This window comes from Parasteatoda tepidariorum, chromosome 3 (genome assembly GCF_982258835.1).
Source record: "Parasteatoda tepidariorum strain Cologne lab strain chromosome 3, Ptep-v5.0, whole genome shotgun sequence".
Classification (NCBI taxonomy): Eukaryota; Metazoa; Arthropoda; class Arachnida; order Araneae; family Theridiidae; genus Parasteatoda; species Parasteatoda tepidariorum.
In genome coordinates, this window is record NC_141757.1 from 15,092,699 (window position 1) to 15,113,442 (window position 20,744).

At 27.9% G+C, this 20,744-nt stretch overlaps 1 protein-coding gene across 1 annotated transcript in view; it reads right to left on the minus strand.

The window, feature by feature from the left end:
• Window positions 1–20,744, minus strand: part of dysc (whirlin protein dyschronic) — a 396,379-nt gene that overhangs the window by 45,747 nt on the left and 329,888 nt on the right. The window lies entirely within an intron of this gene.

Consider the following 20,744-nt stretch of genomic DNA (forward strand, 5'->3'; position numbering starts at 1 on the left):
TATCTCCAAAAACATAACTTAGTTTCACTCAAAAATGTTTCTGGACTTCCTTAATGTTTGGTTACAAATAAAAGTTTTTTTTTATTCTTTTTAAATCATTTTTCATACGTTCTGTCTTGGCCTTATAATAGATTAGTTTAATCAATCCTAAACCTTAACTAATCAAACTTAAACTAATACTTACAAACTTAATACAAACTTAAAGTGATATTTTAACATAACAGGTTAATTGAACGGCCGGTAAAACAATCGTGTATATCCACGCAGCGCTATATATTTGTGTTTTGAAAATATTTTTTTTATCTCCAAAAACATAACTTAGTTTCACTCAAAAATGTTTCTGGACTTCCTTAATGTTTGGTTACAAATAAAAGTTTTTTTTTATTCTTTTTAAATCATTTTTCATACGTTCTGTCTTGGCCTTATAATAGATTAGTTTAATCAATCCTAAACCTTAACTAATCAAACTTAAACTAATACTTACAAACTTAATACAAACTTAAAGTGATATTTTAACATAACAGGTTAATTGAACGGCCGGTAAAATAATCGTGTATATCCACGCAGCGCTATATATTTGTGTTTTGAAAATATTTTTTTTATCTCCAAAAACATAACTTAGTTTCACTCAAAAATGTTTCTGGACTTCCTTAATGTTTGGTTACAAATAAAAGTTTTTTTTTATTCTTTTTAAATCATTTTTCATACGTTCTGTCTTGGCCTTATAATAGATTAGTTTAATCAATCCTAAACCTTAACTAATCAAACTTAAACTAATACTTACAAACTTAATACAAACTTAAAGTGATATTTTAACATAACAGGTTAATTGAACGGCCGGTAAAATAATCGTGTATATCCACGCAGCGCTATATATTTGTGTTTTGAAAATATTTTTTTTATCTCCAAAAACATAACTTAGTTTCACTCAAAAATGTTTCTGGACTTCCTTAATGTTTGGTTACAAATAAAAGTTTTTTTTTATTCTTTTTAAATCATTTTTCATACGTTCTGTCTTGGCCTTATAATAGATTAGTTTAATCAATCCTAAACCTTAACTAATCAAACTTAAACTAATACTTACAAACTTAATACAAACTTAAAGTGATATTTTAACATAACAGGTTAATTGAACGGCCGGTAAAATAATCGTGTATATCCACGCAGCGCTATATATTTGTGTTTTGAAAATATTTTTTTTATCTCCAAAAACATAACTTAGTTTCACTCAAAAATGTTTCTGGACTTCCTTAATGTTTGGTTACAAATAAAAGTTTTTTTTTATTCTTTTTAAATCATTTTTCATACGTTCTGTCTTGGCCTTATAATAGATTAGTTTAATCAATCCTAAACCTTAACTAATCAAACTTAAACTAATACTTACAAACTTAATACAAACTTAAAGTGATATTTTAACATAACAGGTTAATTGAACGGCCGGTAAAACAATCGTGTATATCCACGCAGCGCTATATATTTGTGTTTTGAAAATATTTTTTTTATCTCCAAAAACATAACTTAGTTTCACTCAAAAATGTTTCTGGACTTCCTTAATGTTTGGTTACAAATAAAAGTTTTTTTTTATTCTTTTTAAATCATTTTTCATACGTTCTGTCTTGGCCTTATAATAGATTAGTTTAATCAATCCTAAACCTTAACTAATCAAACTTAAACTAATACTTACAAACTTAATACAAACTTAAAGTGATATTTTAACATAACAGGTTAATTGAACGGCCGGTAAAATAATCGTGTATATCCACGCAGCGCTATATATTTGTGTTTTGAAAATATTTTTTTTATCTCCAAAAACATAACTTAGTTTCACTCAAAAATGTTTCTGGACTTCCTTAATGTTTGGTTACAAATAAAAGTTTTTTTTTATTCTTTTTAAATCATTTTTCATACGTTCTGTCTTGGCCTTATAATAGATTAGTTTAATCAATCCTAAACCTTAACTAATCAAACTTAAACTAATACTTACAAACTTAATACAAACTTAAAGTGATATTTTAACATAACAGGTTAATTGAACGGCCGGTAAAACAATCGTGTATATCCACGCAGCGCTATATATTTGTGTTTTGAAAATATTTTTTTTATCTCCAAAAACATAACTTAGTTTCACTCAAAAATGTTTCTGGACTTCCTTAATATTTGGTTACAAATAAAAGTTTTTTTTATTCTTTTTAAATCATTTTTCATACGTTCTGTCTTGGCCTTATAATAGATTAGTTTAATCAATCCTAAACCTTAACTAATCAAACTTAAACTAATTAAACTTTTGAATTGGAAAGTTTATATGAAATTTATTCATCCTAAAACAAGATAGTATCTTTCCTGAATTTTGTTTTATACTGTAATGTATTTATTTATTTTCGCTCTTCTATATAATAAAAGCGCTAGCTCTGTATTATCTTATCTTTCTGTATTATCTATCTGTATCTTTTTCGGTAAATGATTATTACGTTTAGGACCTTTTTTTAACAAAAATTAAACACTTTCCTTAAATTAAAAAACAAAATTGTTCTTGATTTATACGGGACACGCACACCTATTCTATGAAGTCATTGTCAAATTAAAGTGCAGCATTTTTCTAACTTTATATGAGAAATACTACTCTTATTCTATGTTGTATTTGTTAAATTAAAATGCAAAAATGTTTTAGCTTTATATGAGAAATGCACACATATTCTATGTAGTCATTGTCAAATTAAAGTGCAACATTTTTCTAGCTTTATATGAGAAACACTACTCTTATTCTATGTTGTAATTGTTAAATTAAAATGTAAAAATGTTTTAGCTTTATATGAGAAACACTTACCAATTCTATGTTGTCACTACTCTAGAGCTTCGATTTTAATTTTTTTTCGGGAAATTTTTTTAAAAAAATATTTGTAAAAAATCTCAAATTGAAAGTGATCTAATAAATAATTTCACCTTGCTTTTCATTTTCATGCATAGTTCTCTAAGAAAAAAAATGCAAATTCCTAAACCTTTCCTGATATCTGGCATAAAAAACCTCATCAATAAATATTTCAAGAATTAATTTATTCTCCGAACTATTGCTAAGTTTTATTTCAACGACTGAAACGATTTCACATTACTCGTAGAAGTTACCATCCCGATTAATCATTTCCTCCATGAATGAAGGGTAAATCAATTCATCACAGTTTCTTTTATATTTTTTTAAGAAAAAGTTAATTCAATTTCTTGACAACAAAACCTCAGCTCATAAAAGCTTAATACCGTATGCTATTCAAAGCGAAACTCCAAAGAGAAGAAAAAAAAAGGTGATGTCATAGCTTTCTTGATGAAACGTTCGAAAGTGCCCCGAAGGTACACCTTATTGAATATGAATCAAAGCTTCCGCCAAGAATGAATTATGTACAGGAAGTGACCACAGCAGTTGTTCACAAATCATTGGCTTAACCAAACAACAGGACATTAAAAATATGAAACTTCCATCATAGAAGATGAAAATGGCGATACTTTTTTTTCCTTTGGCGATGGATTTTCTATCATCTCACCGCAATTAGAATAATGTATGCAAGACGTGTAGACTGGTAATGATTTTAGGCACATTTTAAGTATGCAAATCAGATATGCATCCAAAGAGATAAGAAGCAATGTTGGCGGGTTTTTCTTCGTGGTGAGGAGGTAAAAAGTTCAAAGTTGTTACTCAGTGCTCTTCGAACGTCATTAATTCTTTGAAAAGTTTCTTGGAATTACTTAAAATCCAGGTGTGCCTGGCATTTAACGTTCCTTATCTAGAGTAGCATACAGGATAGTCAAGAGAGATGAAAACAGCCAAATTTCTAGGGAATTACACACCAGATCAAAAATCTAGAAATACGAGTGGGAATATTTCAAACTATTTTCAAATAAATGGAAATTCCAAAACATAAAAACAAATTAAAATAAACGTTCAAAAGAATCATTCCCATATTTCGGTCCCATTTGAAATTTCGCTTGAAAATTAAAGAGAATATACTTAATTTTTTTTCCACATCTTCACTATATTATCAACGGTAAGTCATGTACAGTGTGGCTCTGAGGAGAACTCCTCCAGATTGAAAGTCTAGGGCTGTCTACTGTTATGGTAACAAGAGAGAGCACATTTCTAATGGGGGTGAAATAGGGGAAAGAAGGTGTCGATTGGTTATTTACGACGACCTATGCTAAGATTAAAACAAAACTATTCACCCCACACCCCTATTCGAAGTGAACTTTCCTCGTAACCATAGTACCCGCCACAGCGCGAGACGGGTGTCTGGAGGAGTTCTTTAGAAAGCCGTACTATATCTTACCATGCCTACCCTAGCAACAATTTTACCTTGGCCCCATTTGGGTTTAAAATTGGCGCAATATGAGTTCTATGTGAGACATCCACCGAGGGACCAATATTGGGTGGTCTATATTTTTTAATACCGGTCCTATTTTGTTTTTTACTTTCGGCTACAAAGGTTTTTCTAGTTTTGTTTTTCACCTTTATTTATTTTCCAATTTTTCCGTTGACAACTTCCCGATTTTTGTTTCAAATCTCTCCTAACTTGCTCATTCGGAAGCCGCGGTGACACAGAGGATAGAGCGCTCAACTCCCAATGATTTGACCCAAGTTCGAGTCCCAGTGATAGTTGAATACAAATTCCGCACCTGGCTCGCCCCAACCACGTTTCTGACGTAAAATATCCTCAATTGTTGAAGCATTATGGGTGAGAGCTCTCTTGCCGTTAAGCTAAACCATGGGAAGTTCTCGTGGTTTTCCACCCCAAGTAATGCAAATGCCTGCTTAGTTCCATTGAAAAATGCCTCAACGAAGGCTAGCTTGTCCCAAAGCATGATCTAGGAGTTCCCTTGTCTTATGGATTAGGTTAAAAATTATCAGGCTACGGAGTACATTGGTAGTCGTAAACTAGAAATGGGGTAGGTTGTTTATAAAAAAAAAAAACCTTTTTACTTACGTGAAACGAGTCTTGAGGATGAGGGCCAATTTTTGAGCGGTAGAATTATATCTTCTGTTACCACGTTTATAGCCTTTTAAAGCAAATGAAGTTGTTATATAATTAAGTTTATTTTTCTGCATCGATTTCTTTTAATAATTCATTTAATGCTATTGGTAGTATTAAATGATTCAGAAAGTATCTCTTAGAATATGTGAGAGAAATAGGGATTTAGTGATAAACATCACTATTTCCCTCGTATTTGTCCGTAAAAGTATTACTATGAATAATTAAAACAGCAACCGTACAAAACATTTAAATGAAAAAATTTAAATACAAATTCTGCATTTGTTTTATGCTTTTTGAAATAGCAAATTCTTGACAACAGTTTTTTTCTTTCTATTTTTTAAATTTTCACATGGCGTCGAAATTCAGAAATAACCCTAAGAAAAATCTAATTTACAAATTTTCCAATTAGTTCTAATAGACGTATTTCTTAAAATGTCAAGCTAAAAATTTCTCATCTTATGAAAAACGCCATCAACATTATTATTTTTCGAATTGAGAAAGAAAAAAAAAGAATATTGCTGCCAAAATGACTTTTTTAATTGGCTACAGCTCTCAAAACTGTTTTTGAATAGCTAATCAAAACTCTTTTATGAACAGAAGTCTGTCGTTAAAAAGTTCTTCTTTAGATTGAACCTATCAAAAACAGGTGAAACTATTAAATTGGGGAAAAACACAGTATCTCGATGATACTTAAAATGTAAGACAGGAATTAACGCGAAAAAGAAACAAAAGAAAATATTTCTTCTAAAAAAGAAAGAAAAAACTTCAATTCAATTTAGATCTTTCTCATTAACTAGGCAAAAAGAAACATTTTTTTCTGATGAAATGGAACAACTTTTTGACTTCCAAAAACCAGAAAGTTTTTAATTTAATTAAATAATTCTAGTTTATTGTTTAAAGCCAAATAATTACTTTTTATTCCTTTATTCTTCTTAGTTTATTTATTTATTTATTTTGAAAAAAAGGTCTTCCAAAAAAAAATTTTAGTGAAAAAATTTCCTTAAATGTTATTTGTATTTAGCAAAAATTGCATAATTTTAAGCATTTAAATTTTCAAAATTTCATTCATATTTTTCCTTTCCTTAATTTTAAATGCAACAGGCATCAAACGGCCAATTTACATCTACGAAATAGGGCTGAAAGCAGATATATATTAAAATAGAAAAGACCAATAACTGATAAAAATATCACTTCATTAAAGCTGATTTTTGAGAACATTGAAATATACAAGACTATGTAATTTTTTAACAGTTATATCATATATATATATATATAAAATTTAAAATTAAAAATAGTAAGAATCTATTTTATTATGCCCGAAAACCAGCCGTAAATGAAATGGTATAACCTTTAGCCTTGCATTTCCGAACCTAGCTGAGAAAAAAAGAAAACTCCTGGAGAAAGCCTGGAGCTCCGAGAAAAATTTTCTTTCCTGGAGGAACTTTTGGATTAAAACTAAACTGCGTTTACGTTATATGAATAAGTAAGTCACAGAAACCTCCCATGATTCGTCAGACAGTAATTTATGTAGACTTCGTCTCTCTCTCCATATTAATTTTAATCATTAATTAGGATAATTATTCTTTATTCAGAAATATCGCATTAAATTACAGCAAAAGATGTGTCCTGAAGAAGACTCTTGCTTTTTCCCATCAATAGTTTTCTATTTTATATTTTTTTATTAATATTATTTGTATATATATATATAAGAAAAAATAGTTTTCTCAGGTGGACAACGAAAACCTGAAACAAACTGTTCTAGGATAGAGATATGTTCTACGATTGTTTTCTAAAACCATAATTAATTTCTTCCATTTAATTCTATTTCTATTTAATTCTATCTTCTATTCAATTCTAATTCTTCTAAGTTCTTCTATTGCATGCTATTTATTTCAAATTAACTTTTAAGTCATGTGACTGCTTCATGGTAACAGAACTTAAGTTCTGAAAATTATAATTGCGGCTTTAACAAAGTTCTGAATCTTTAATAGTAATTATCTTTTAAAAGCAATAATAATTGTCCCATTTCTGCAAGTTTTTCTATTGCATGTCATTTATTTTAATAAATTTTTTTTTAAATTTAATTTAATTTTTTTTATTTCAATAACTTATTATTGACTAACAATTTAATTTTTAACAGTTGATTTAAAAGCACACAGAAATGCGTTTTACTTAAAAGCAGGCAAAGCAATTATGATTTGTTTGTTTCAAAGTTGTAATTTAGACCCAATATGCATATCAGAATTTTTTCACCTTCCTGAAAGTATCCTTAACTTGTCATCTTGAATTTATCAAAGATTATTGTCATCTTGATTTTAATGTAAAACAGAGAGAGTTTCACCTTTGTATTAAAGGCAATTACGTGTATTAATGCAAAAATTTCTTCTTTTAGAAAATTTGAATTTAAGCAAGTGAAGTATTGTGTCATAAGTATCGATATTTAGTTTACGGTGAATTGAATAAAACCAAATATAAGTCTTAGAACAAATAATTCAGAAATTATTAATATTTTGTGTATAAAATTAAAATTTTTGATGGATAGTTACTTAAGCTTAAAATGTTTCTAAATAAATTTTATATATAATTAAAAATTTATAATATAATGATATAATTAAAGAATTATTATATTATTATCTTATTATAATATATTAATATAATATATAATATATTAATCTAATTTAATTCTTATAAGTAAATTTTTATTTAAAATTTTTTCTTATACGCCGTACTAAATGCTATTCCACTGAGTTCAATGTTTGCATTGCTTTGGTATTATTAAATTCAGCATAAAAAAAACATAATAAGGAGAATCTTACTTGTCTGGATATTAATATTTAAATTATAGTCTTTTTTTACCTTCCTTCTTAGTTAAAATGTTAGCTTAAAGTCAGCTTGAAGAAAAAAAAACTTCAAACATTCGTATTGACTCAAAAGCAATCATTTTAAAATAATTTTCAGTTTCTAAGGAATATTTCTCTAAAATTCTTAACTACATAACATTCAGATTTCACTAATTGAATCAAATATCAAAAGAATCAAAATATCAAAAAATGCTTAAAATCAAATTTTAATTTACTTACATTAGATTTGTTATCCCGTTTAGTTTACAATCGTTTTCAACATTTCATTGCTAAATCAAATTAAATTGCACAAAAAATAATCTAAATTAATTTCCATTTATATTAAACATATTTAAAACGAAAGAAACGTTTATATACAGAAATTTAATCACGTTGTTTAAATTAATACTGAGCAATTAAGAGCATAAAAGTTAATTTAGTTTTTTGCACTAGAACTTTCTAACTATATTTATTATAATGATTATTTTATTAGCTTAGTATCAATGAAACATTTCTCTTTTAAACCAATTCTGTTTATAGCGAAATGATTTACTATTTCTTTTTATTTAAATTAATAAATCTTTCATAATTTAAGAATTGCATAAAATTTATAGTAACATAAAAATTGCAATTTTCACATAAAAATTGCAATTTTCATCCTCAATATAATTTTATTATAGTTATTCAAAATTACATTAAAGAAATAAGCAAATTAGATTTATCATATAGTTTTTAATCGAAATATTTTCTTTGTTAATAGATCATAAAAAAGCAATAAATACTTTACAGTTATTCACGCACACAAACTATAAAATATTCAGTTAGTCACTTAGTACAGCTGCTTTTTAAAAATAATAATTTAAATATTTTTATAATGAAATTTTAATTAATTTTTTACAGTGTATTTAACTCAATACTTATTCGCTTTAGTGCATTAAAAGAAAACTTAATTATTAATAAATGATTTCCATTTTTTAAAATTTTTGTAGCAAATCACTTTAAAACGTAATTGGTTCATCAAACTTATAATTAACGATATAATTATTCGTAATTTATGTTAAAAAACTTACTTATATATTAATTAGATAATTTCTGGCGTAAATATATGTTAATTTTAAATAAAACTGCAGCAAATTTAAATGGTAAATTTTGCATAATTTCTTATCTTTGTTAAGAGATTTCAAAAATTCGTCAGCTTTCTGTAAATGCAAAAATTTGTAAGTTAAATAATTAGTAATACAATATCATTGATACTTCTTTGAAAATACAATTAATTTTCTAATTAAACTATTATTTTATAATTTATAACACTGAAGAACGAATATTTGTATACAGTAACACAATGTATATTTCATTTCATAATTTATTCCATTGTATAAAATTTTGATATCGATCTCTAAAATAGATATTTTCATAAAGTTTTATATATTTAATAGTCTAAATTGAATGCCTTAAGTTTTAAAAAAAATAATTTGTGTTACAATTCAAAATATATTTTTAAAATATTGAAAACTGTCCTCTCACAAAACATATGATTTCCAAAATTGGCAGTAGAAATTTCAGTTAATTATTAATATAAGACTTATAAATACTAAATAGACTGTCATAACTTTTAATACCTAAAGATTAAAAAATATAAGAATAATTTTGAAAATGTTTCATACAAAGTCATATGCAGTTAAAATTTTAAATAATAATATGAGAGACTGTTAGTTTAATTGTGATTACGAGTAAATAGCGTGTCATTTTTAAACTTTATAATTCACAAAAAATACCATTTGTCTAGTTTTTGATTAATGGAAAATAATGAAACTTTTTACACTTATATACACAATATATTAAAATACATTAGTGCATTTAGTACGTACTTTTCTATAATTCTAAATTATTGATTTTAAATATAGTAAAATAACGATTAAAAATTTTAATTTTTTCGAAACATTTCATTTAATTTAAAAAAAATTCATTTTCAAAAAAATTACTAAAAGTACTGTTATGATTTATAGAGAGAATCACAGAAATTCTCGAAAAATTTTATCAATAACAATTTTAAACTATTTTTGTTTAAAAAGATTTCAAATAATTGAATAAAATTTCCTTATATCTAAAAAGCATAAATATTTGATTTTTGCAAGCTTTTATACATTTAGAAATTCTATAATTTATGTATTGTTCGAAATAAGAATAATTTAAATATGATACGTCTCTACCATGACTAAACTATAAGAAAATTGTTTTTCAACTATACGCATTTTAATATATTAAAAACATGTATTTCTTACAATTATTATTCATAAAATGCACAATAAATTTTTGATTGTATTTTTATACTCAAAATATTTATTTGTCATTCTTTAAGTATTTAAACATATAAATATTTCGATAATATTTTAAAAGAGAAAATATTGAATTTTAAATTTGAAAAAAAATTAAATGCCCTAAATGTGATAAAAACATTTTACTTATTAAATGAGTAAATTATAATAATTATGTTTGTTTTTTACATTAACTTGTAAAAATTTGTTGAAGAATTTTACATCATAATCGAATCTTTTGTTATACATTTTACCATTATTAATTTTCACTTATAAAACTAATATCAAATAAAGATAATAATTTAATTAAAAGTAATTCAAGTTATTTTTATTTTAATGGTTCAAATAATTTTCTAATCCATTAGTTTAATCATGTTTAATTTTACACAATTTTAAATATATTAAAGTAACGCTCAATTTTTCTATGTATTTATTTTTTACGTAAAATTTGTTAAAACATATTAAAGTTATAAAATTTCAAAAATACAAAACATGCTAACTAATTATTTTATAAAAAAACTTGTAATTTAAATCAATGCAAACACAAATATAAATGGGAAAAAAAACTAAACTTAAATAATATTTCACCATGATGATATTTATTGAAGACTTCACAAAACAACAAGTTCAACGGATCACAATTGATCAATATTCCTCCACATTTCACAAGTATTGCTATATATTGGCTATCACTAATGATTGATGAAAAATGTACATAAACAATATTGCATGCGAACGGTAATGAATGAAGACACTTATTTTGTGGCCACAGCGGTCAGTTTTTTACGCACAGATTCACCTTTCGATTCATAACTAGGGTTCTTCATTATATCAGAAGATGTCATTGTCCTCATGTCACTGCTGTCTTGTCCTGAAGACAAGAGCTTGGGTCTTGGGATTCTTAGAGGCTGGACATCGAGCCAAGATTCCATTTTGAATTAATCTGATGATTTCTTCGATGATCAATAACGGACACTAAAGCTGATCACTTCAATTTTAAAAAATCAATGAACAATTCAATGCTAATTAATTTTTTTCTCCTCAAAGTTAGAAATATATGCGTTCAAAGAATTATGATTTAGTTGTAAACCACACAGTGTATCACCACAGATTGGCAATGTATCACAACAGATTGATTATGTTCAGTTTAAAATTGAATACAGTTCAGATCAAAACTGGTCAACGTTTACTTCAGTGCTGGACAACTTTTAGGTTGAAAGCTGGGATAAGTTCAGTTCGAAATTGATTTTATCGTTTACTTCAGTGCTGGACAACGTTAAGTTCAAAGCTGGGATACGTTCAGTTCAAAACGGTTCTATGTTTAGTGTAAAGCAAGACAGAGTTTAGGTCAAAGCTGGATAGCAGGAAGTTTCAAGCAGGATGTGTTAAACACTCTGGCCGAAAAATACACTTAATTGTTGCTTTATTATTGCGAGCACTTTCAGAAACTAAATATCCCAGGAAATCCTTAATAACAGTAACTTCTCCGCACTATTTTCTTACTTAACAGGGAAAATCTTTCTTTTTTAAAAAAAGTTCCTTTTCCAAAGATCTTTGGAAAATCAATGATTTCTTTGTCTATAATCAAAGACGGAGCAAATCCTAAATGATCCGAAGAGACTAACAGCAGATTGGTTATGTCCGAAACTGCTTAGCCAAACGACATAGTCCGAAGTCCATTAACTGCTTCAGCAAGGAGCACTACTCAAAACAAAAGCTCGAAACACAGTGTTTATCCACGGCAGGTTAAGAACAGCCACTCTTTTTATCGCTCTCCGTCCCGCACGAGATCTGGACGGGAAATGCGTGAAACCGGCTCTTGACACAAATTATGGTCTTTTGCAAAAAAAGAGATTGAACTTGTTCGTTTATTTATTCCTACCTTTTTTGTTTCTTTCCCCCCCACCTACTAAATCAGCATGGTCGACCTAGTTGCGCGCTCATCGAATATCAGTGTGCACGGAAAATAATATTTAAAAAAAAAAAAAAAATGCTCAGCGAAATGCTCCGCTGACAGTGGAAGTTTCGGTCTTCGAAAAGACATGCAAAAAAGAATGAGTCATAAGAGATTGAATGGGCGAGTCATAAGAGACTGAATAGGCTGTTATTGAATGTTATGTTATCTGTTATTCGCGTAGGTTTTCCAAAGAAAGAAAATGACCTAAAAATGTCAAGTGTTATGGGGGGAGAATTGGAAATTGAGTCAGTAGCCTTGTTTTCTAAAATTATCCTCGTTCGTAAGTGGGAGAAAAAATATCAGTTCTTTCCTAATTAGGCATTTTTTAAGGGAAGTACTGCGTCTCTTTCCTTTGGACAGTTTAGTATGGTTATGATTGGATAGATTTAACGCCATTAACACTTTTTTTTTATAACGCAAACTTATGAACATGTTTTCACATGCGTTTATGGAAATGTTTTTTCCCTTTAAAAAGACAATTTATTGTTGTTATTATTAAACAGACTTAACCTAACTCCATTTACTTTTTTTTTCAAGCACATTTTTGTGAATTTCGTATTTAAAAAAAATTTCCTTTTTTTATTTAAAAAAGAAAGAAGTCATAGAAATAACACAAATTTATAAACATGTTTTCACATGAATTTATGGAAATGTTTTTTCCGTAAAAAAGACAATTTATTGTTGCTATTATTAAGCACACACTTAACCTATCTCCATTTACATTTTTTTTCGTACATTTTTGTAAATTTCATATTTAAAAATTATATTTAAAATAAATTCCTTTTTTTATTTAAAAGTGAAAGAAGTCATAGAAATAACACAAATTTATAAACATGTTTTCACATGCATTTATGGAAATGTTTTTATCCTCAAAAAAGACAATTTATTGTTGCTATTATTAAACAGACTTAACCCTACTCCATTTACATTTTTTTTCGTGCATTTTTGTAAATTTCATATTTAAAAATTATATTTAAAAAAAATTCCTTTTTTTATTTAAAAGTGAAAGAAGTCATAGAAATAACACAAATTTATAAACATGTTTTCACATGCATTTATGGAAATGTTTTTTTCCTCAAAAAAGACAATTTATTGTTGCTATTATTAAACAGACTTAACCTAACTCCATTTACATTTTTTTTCGTGCATGTTTGTAAATTTCGTATTTAAAAATAATATTTTAAAAAAATTTCCTTTTTTTATTTAAAAATGAAAGAAGTCATAGAAATAACACAAATTTATAAACATGTTTTCACATGCATTTATGGAAATGTTTTTTTCCGTAGAAAAGACTATTTATTGTTGCTATTATTAAACACAGACTTAACCTCACTCCATTTACATTTTTTTCCGTACATTTTGGTAAATTTCGTATTTAAAAATTATACTTTAAAAAAAATTCCTTTTCTTATTTAAAAATGAAAGAAGTCACAGAAATAACACAAATTTATAAACATGTTTTCACATGAATTTATGGAAATGTTTTTTCCGTAAAAAAGACAATTTATTGTTGCTATTATTAAGCGCACACTAAACCTATCTCCATTAAAAAAAATTTTCGCACATTTTTGTAAATTTAATATTTAAAAATTATATTTAAAAATTATATTTAAAATAAATTCCTTTTTTTATTTAAAAGTGAAAGAAGTCATAGAAATAACACAAATTTATAAACATGTTTTCACATGCATTTATGGAAATGTTTTTTTCCTCAAAAAAGACAATTTATTGTTGCTATTATTAAACAGACTTAACCCTACTCCATTTACATTTTTTTTCGCACATTTTTGTAAATTTCGTATTTAAAAATGATATTTAAAAAAAATTCCTTTTCTTTTATTTAAAAATGAAAGAAGTCATAAAAAAAATTTATCAATATAATTTTAAATGTATTCTATTATTTTAAGTGAAAAAAAATATGTTGTTTTCGTAGAAATGTCTTTTTTCTTGAATAATCTTGCGTTGTTGTTATTGAATAGATTTAGAAACATTTACACCATTTTATCAGACAAGTTTATATATTTTGTTATTTTGTGTTTGAAAGAAGTTTTTTTTTTCTTTGAAAACTATACAAACTGTCACAGATTAATATCAGCAAGTTGAATCAATAACATAATTTTGATTTATCCCTCTTCGGAGAAAAAATTCGATTTTTTTTCTCTTGAAAAAAGAAAACTATATCTAATTATCGTATTTGAGAAAAATATTAATGTATTTTTTTGAGTAAATATACTGAGAAAAAAGTATGGCCAAAACTTGCAGAACAAATTTGTCGAGTTTCTAGCTCAGATTGGAATGCCAAAAAGCTAGAAAAATATTTAACGAAATGATTTGGTAATTAACAATGTTGACCCAAAATTTTCCTTTGTTTGAAAACAATAAAAATGACTCAGGTTAATGGCAGCAAGATGAGTCAATAACGTGATTTTGATTTGTCCTTCTTCGCAAGTCGGGAAAAAAAAATTTCTCTTAAAAAAGAAAACTATATCTAACTATCGTATTTGAGAAAAATATTATTATTTTCTTGAAAAAATACACTGAGATAAAAACATGGTCAAAACTTCCAGAACATGGCAAAATTTTCCGAGTTTCTGGCTCCATGGGAACACCAGAAAGATCGGAAATTTTTATCGATGTGCTTTGGTAATCAACAATGAAATATGGTTTTATAGCATGATAAAATTTGATAAATGTAGTAAAATTTGGTAATTTTATCATTATACCTTGGCACACGCATCATATTTTAACCATTCGGTTCAGTCTCGTTTTAATTTCGTTTCCTTTTTTCAAAATGTGTGGTAATAAGAACTATAATATTGAAAACCAAAATTTTCATTAAACCATTACCATATGAATGCTAAAAGTACCAAATGAGTGGTTTAAATATCGTATTCTTTAGTTTTTAATAACGAAATTGTATTTTTTTTCTTCTTTTTTTTTACCAGGTTTGCCATTACCATACGCAGCGGTAATAATACTAGAATTTTTTCTCCGTGTTATAAGAGAGGAGACATTGATGGACATAGTTCAAATTTCCGCATTAAACTGTAAACTATAACTTTGTTTTGCCATATGCTTCTTAAAAAATAAGAAATTCTTCATACACCCCTAAATATTTTGTATCGACAAGCATTTGTTTTGAATTTTCAAACATTACATTAAGCTGTTACTTTTGTGAGGTTGAGATTTATTAGTAACTGTCTTAAGAAACTTCTAGAGTGAATAAAAAAAAGTTTCGAATTGTTGGGGGAGGAAAAAAGTTTAAAAAAAATATACATTAGTAAGATTAAATATTTCCGGAATTGTTGTTGGTCAAGAAGGTCATAGAGGATAAGAGTGCATAATTGCGTAACTAATGGCATAATTATCAGCATTGCGCACCAACTGTCTTTATATTCCAGACAAGCTAATATCTATCGATTTGAAACTGGGTGGACTTCACGCCGCCACTAAAGATCGAACCGCAGTGCTTCAAAATTATAGCTCAGTGCCTTAACACTATGACACCGTTGATCCATATACTTGAAAGGCATTAAATTTCTGCAATATGATATTTAACACCAATTTTACAACTCTTTCATCGTGCCTGTTAAGTATTATAATATATTTCAAATATGTTTACTATTATTTCTATTAAAATTTAATTTAATAAATTTTAGTCTGCTAATAACTGGTATGATCGAATTATTTTTAGTTGTTAGTTGTATGTGGGTCATTTATATTTTTTATTCAATCTTGTTTATAGTCTCTTTAGACTAAATTAAATCTTTCCAAGGGGGGGGGGGGTACGTAACAATATCTTCCGTTGTTTCGGTTGCACACGCGTTCCTGGCCTAATGTTTGTAAAGCATAGAGCATGAAAAACTTTCTACTTGAAACTTATCCATATTTTTGTTACACGGAGAGGAAAACCACGAAAACCTCCCACGGTTAGCTCAACGAAGCTCTAGCCCATGATCCGTCTAACACTAAACATATTTTTTGTCAGCATTGTGGAAACAGTACACGACTCAACCTGCCATCAACGGGATTCGAACCTGAGCTAAATCAAAATGATCTCGTCAAACGAATGCTGTGTCAAACCATACCCTGTACCCTCCTGGCAAGTTTAATTATAATTAAAAATATTTTTTAATATATTTTTGTTACTATTGAAATTTTTTTTATTATTTGTGATTTAAAACAAAATTTTCTGCGTTGTAAAATCCATTTTTAAAATAAATATAGTTTGCGTGACAGAAAGAAAATTTACCTTGATTATATTAAAGCGAAAAGTATCGAAATAGTCGAATAATTTTTTTTTCTATTCTTTACAAATGTGGGGAACAGAAAAATTTATCCGAAATGAGTTTTTCATGTTCTGACATTAATGAAATCTCAACAAGTCAGGCACGCGAAGTAAAAGTAAATTTATTGAGTTTCTAGTTCTTAAAATCGTGGACGCAATCCTTATTGATTGATGATGCATGTAATAGTTCATTTTTTAAATGAATTCAACTTAAGTAAACGTGAACTTCATCAAATTTAATTAATTCTATTAAATGCTCTGAATGAATATTTCATTACCACCAATTTATTAATCAGATTATAATATGCGTTTATATATGTTTAGATATGATTATAATAAGTTTAGGTATGTGTTACATGTCCTTTTTCTAATTCTATGATTTTTTGAAGGCAAAAATAATTATATTAATATGATTTGAGTGGATATATAAACATGCGAAAAAAACAAGAAAAAGTATTCATGTCTAGATTCCATCTAAATTAAATTTTCAAAGTATTTATTTTAATCCTCTCTATTTTATTTTCTAACCGTCGTTGAACAGCCGACCCAATTCTTGGTTAACGATTACTAAGGTTCAATTCCGTAGCCTTGTAATTTTAAACCTAACCCAGAAGACAATTAGGAAATTCTTGGATCAAGTATTGAGAGGAATTCGCCTCAGTGAAGCCACTTTTTGATGGAACTAACTGGCATTTGCGTTACATGGAGAGGAAAACCTCCCACGATTACCCTGAGATCAAGGAAACCCTAAACTAAGATCCATCTACCACTGGGAATAGTTTCAGTGTGGTTGGTGAGAGCAGGTTGCAGAATTCGTATCGACCAGATTTCGCTGGTATTCTGGTCATATTATTGGGAGGCTAGTGCTCTGTCACCTAAGCTAGCACGGCTCTTATTTTATAAGGCCTTGGAAAGTATACTCCTCACCAACTTCATTAACCTTTAAATATCAATGGGAAGCTATTTTCCCGCGGATGGTTTATGTGGCCATCGGCTGATAAGTTTAGAAAATAGGAAAAAAATTAACAAGGGTTGCATAAATATAGGTAACAGTCAAGGTTAACATGTGATCAAGAAGGTTATTATTTTTTTGGCAACTATTATTTTTTCTTGTACGTTACGAGTTCGTCTATTTCTATTTAAAAACACAGAATATATAAGTGAGTTAGCTATTTATAAACACAGAATTTGTAAGTGATAAGGCTATTTAAAAATACAGAATATATAAGTGATTCGGCTATTTATAAATACAGAATATATAAGTGATTAATCTGTTTATAAACACAGAATATATAAGTTATTCGGTTATTCATAAACACAGAATATATAAGTGATTTGGCTATTTATAAGCACAGAATATATTAGTTTTTAGGCTATTCATAGACACAAAATATAAAAGTATAATTACGCTATTTACAAATACAGAATATAAAAAAGATTAGGCTATTTAAAAAATAAGAAATTCAGATACAAAGAAAATTCTTTACAGTAAGTAATATTTAAAAAAAAAAAAATCTCATGCGCACCTTCCCTCCAAAAAAAGGTCTTAACATGGTGTTTTGACACTCTTTCGTCAAGGAAAATAAAAAAGCTACAGTTTTAGTGTCTTATAACTGAAGCAAAGCTATAATTTTAAACTATAGATGTCATCTTGTCGTAAAGAATTATCTAGGCTTTGGAACAACATTACTATAAAGGTTAAGACAGAAATTGAATTAAGTGATTAATTTTTTCATTGTCTACCCCCCCCCCACCCACTATAACTCCTCATACCCATGGAATGCCCGTAGGAAAAACTACACTTTTAGTGAAGCATGCTGAGTTAATTTAGAATATCCTGGAAAAAGATTTCAGAAAGCGATTTTTTAAGAACTTTTTTACGTGTAATTAATATGATTCTAACCTAATAACGTGAGCATTTACGTTGTGCCTTTGTTTTTCAATCACTTGTCGGAAAAATACTTAACGAAAAAATAATTATAGTGGAATGTTCTCTTATTAAAAATTTTATTTTTTATTAATCGCTAGTTCTTTTTTTCTTTCAGTTCGGGAGCTTCTCACGAGGAAAATTTAATTTGATATCCTCTAACTCTTTATTGTTATTCACTGGTTGACTTCATTTCCTTGCGCAAGTTGACGTCTAATCAGATTATTTCATAAATGCTTTTTTTCTTTCTTTTTTTTTGGCCATTAAACTTGTTTAATTTAACACAATTTAAGAAGATTAAACTATGCGTTTTTTTTATATAAAAGATAATGTAATAGATTATCACCCATAGTTTCCGTGGATTAAATAGTTGTGTATGAAAATATAATAGTATAAAAAAAACATTATTTAATCTTTAGAGAATAAGTATTGCCTAACATTCAGGGCTCACAAAAGATATAGCGCTCGCATCTGGCACATCCGACTTCCGAATAACGTTCAACTTCCGACTTTATTTATCGATATTGATCACAAAAAAAATAATAAAATTGTTATTGATTATTTTTAACAAGCATTGCGCAGAAATTGATCTTCGTGATTATATCTAATCCACTTTAGAGAAACTGGGGAATACTAACTTGAACACGAGCCATCGAATAATGAAATAAAACTAAATTGCCAAAATAAACTATTACAAACTTTAAAATAAAAACTGATTTGGAGCATACTTCAACTTCCAAAATAGTTGGGAAAAGAAAACTATGCACCCTGAATCTCGCATAAAATACTAAAGTATAAAGTACTAAAAATAAATAAAACCTTGAAGAATTCGACGATTGAATTCTTAGGTAAACACGTTATACGAAATCGCTAATCCCACTGACAAGCAGACAAAATATTCTAGTTAGCAAGAGTTTCAAAGCATGCGTTACAGATCAACAAACAACAAATAAAAAAAGATTTCTCCTAACAAGTTATTGTTAGATAATTCATCTACGGCTGAACAGAAATTGTTACAAAATTTATTAAAACTTTTCATTGTTAATTAGTTAAAACTGTTAGAAAATGTATATGATTTTTAATTTTGGAAAAACAAATGATATATTTTTCTTTTTATTTTATAACCGACCATGAACAGAATTCTGAGTTTACGACTATCAATGTTCAACTCCGTAGCCTTGCAATTTTTAACCCGACCCAGAAGGCAAGAGAACTTCTGGATCAAGTATTGGGACAAACTAGCCATCCTGGAGGAATTTTTGATGGATCCAAACCTCATTTGCGTAAAATGGAGAGAAAAACAACGAAAACCTCAGACGGTTAGCCTGATGGTAAAGGAATTCCAACCCATAATCCACACATCACTCTAGATGCTCCACCCATCACTCTGGATCATGGGTTGGAATCCCTTGGTTGGAATCTGGAATATTTTATGTCAGCACTATGACAGGTACGATTCGGGAGTGGAATAAGTATCAACCTGTCATCTCTGGGATTCGAACGCGGACACCTCATTGGAATGCAACACTCTACCCCTAATGTTTTAACTCTTTTTACACAATTCATGAGATGTTGCCACATTACGCTTACGTCACAGGTCTAAATTTAACGTCTTTTTATCCGCCATTTTTTAAAATTCTTCAGACTAGCTTATTTTACACAGAATACATTCATTTACAAAAATAGTTTAGCCAAAAATAAAAAAATAATAAAAGAGGGAAGAATACGAAGCTCCTTGTTGATATAAAAATTCATATTTTTAGCAACTCATTAACAAAGTCAAGAATATGATCCGAGTATAAATTAGAAAAATCTATCACCGGTAATGATTTTCATCACACTTCTCAGTAATCATTCTGTTATAAAAAAGCCAACCACTAATTATTTATTCTATTCTAATCAATTATAGCTTATCTACTAACTTATCTACTTGTAAAAAAACATTTACACTAAGGAAAACTATTTTTGTTAAATTATTGAACATTTATTACAGATTCTTAATACTAGGTTACCGTAAAAGATAAAGAATACACTAAGACCTTGAACTGCACCAAATATTAAGTTAATCAGCAAATTCATTCAGTTCATAACATTTTCACTATTTTCCTTTTGATCCATGGCACCAAAAAATAAAAAATAATTATTGAGCTCTTTCAAATGAATTCTTATAAAAAACAAGTTATCATACAATCATATCATGCAATTAAGAAAACCGCGATAGGGTGTTGGGCTCGTGTCCAAGAGGTCGTGAGTTCGATCCCGTGTGTCTAGCTGAAGTCTTATTCTTGACTGTTGGAACCCCTGGCCATCGAGCCCATTTTAAAAAGAATAGATTAATCCCTTCAAGTTTGAAAGTATTGATATATTTCGAGTGAGTCTCAGCCGAGATATTAACTCGTGTTGCC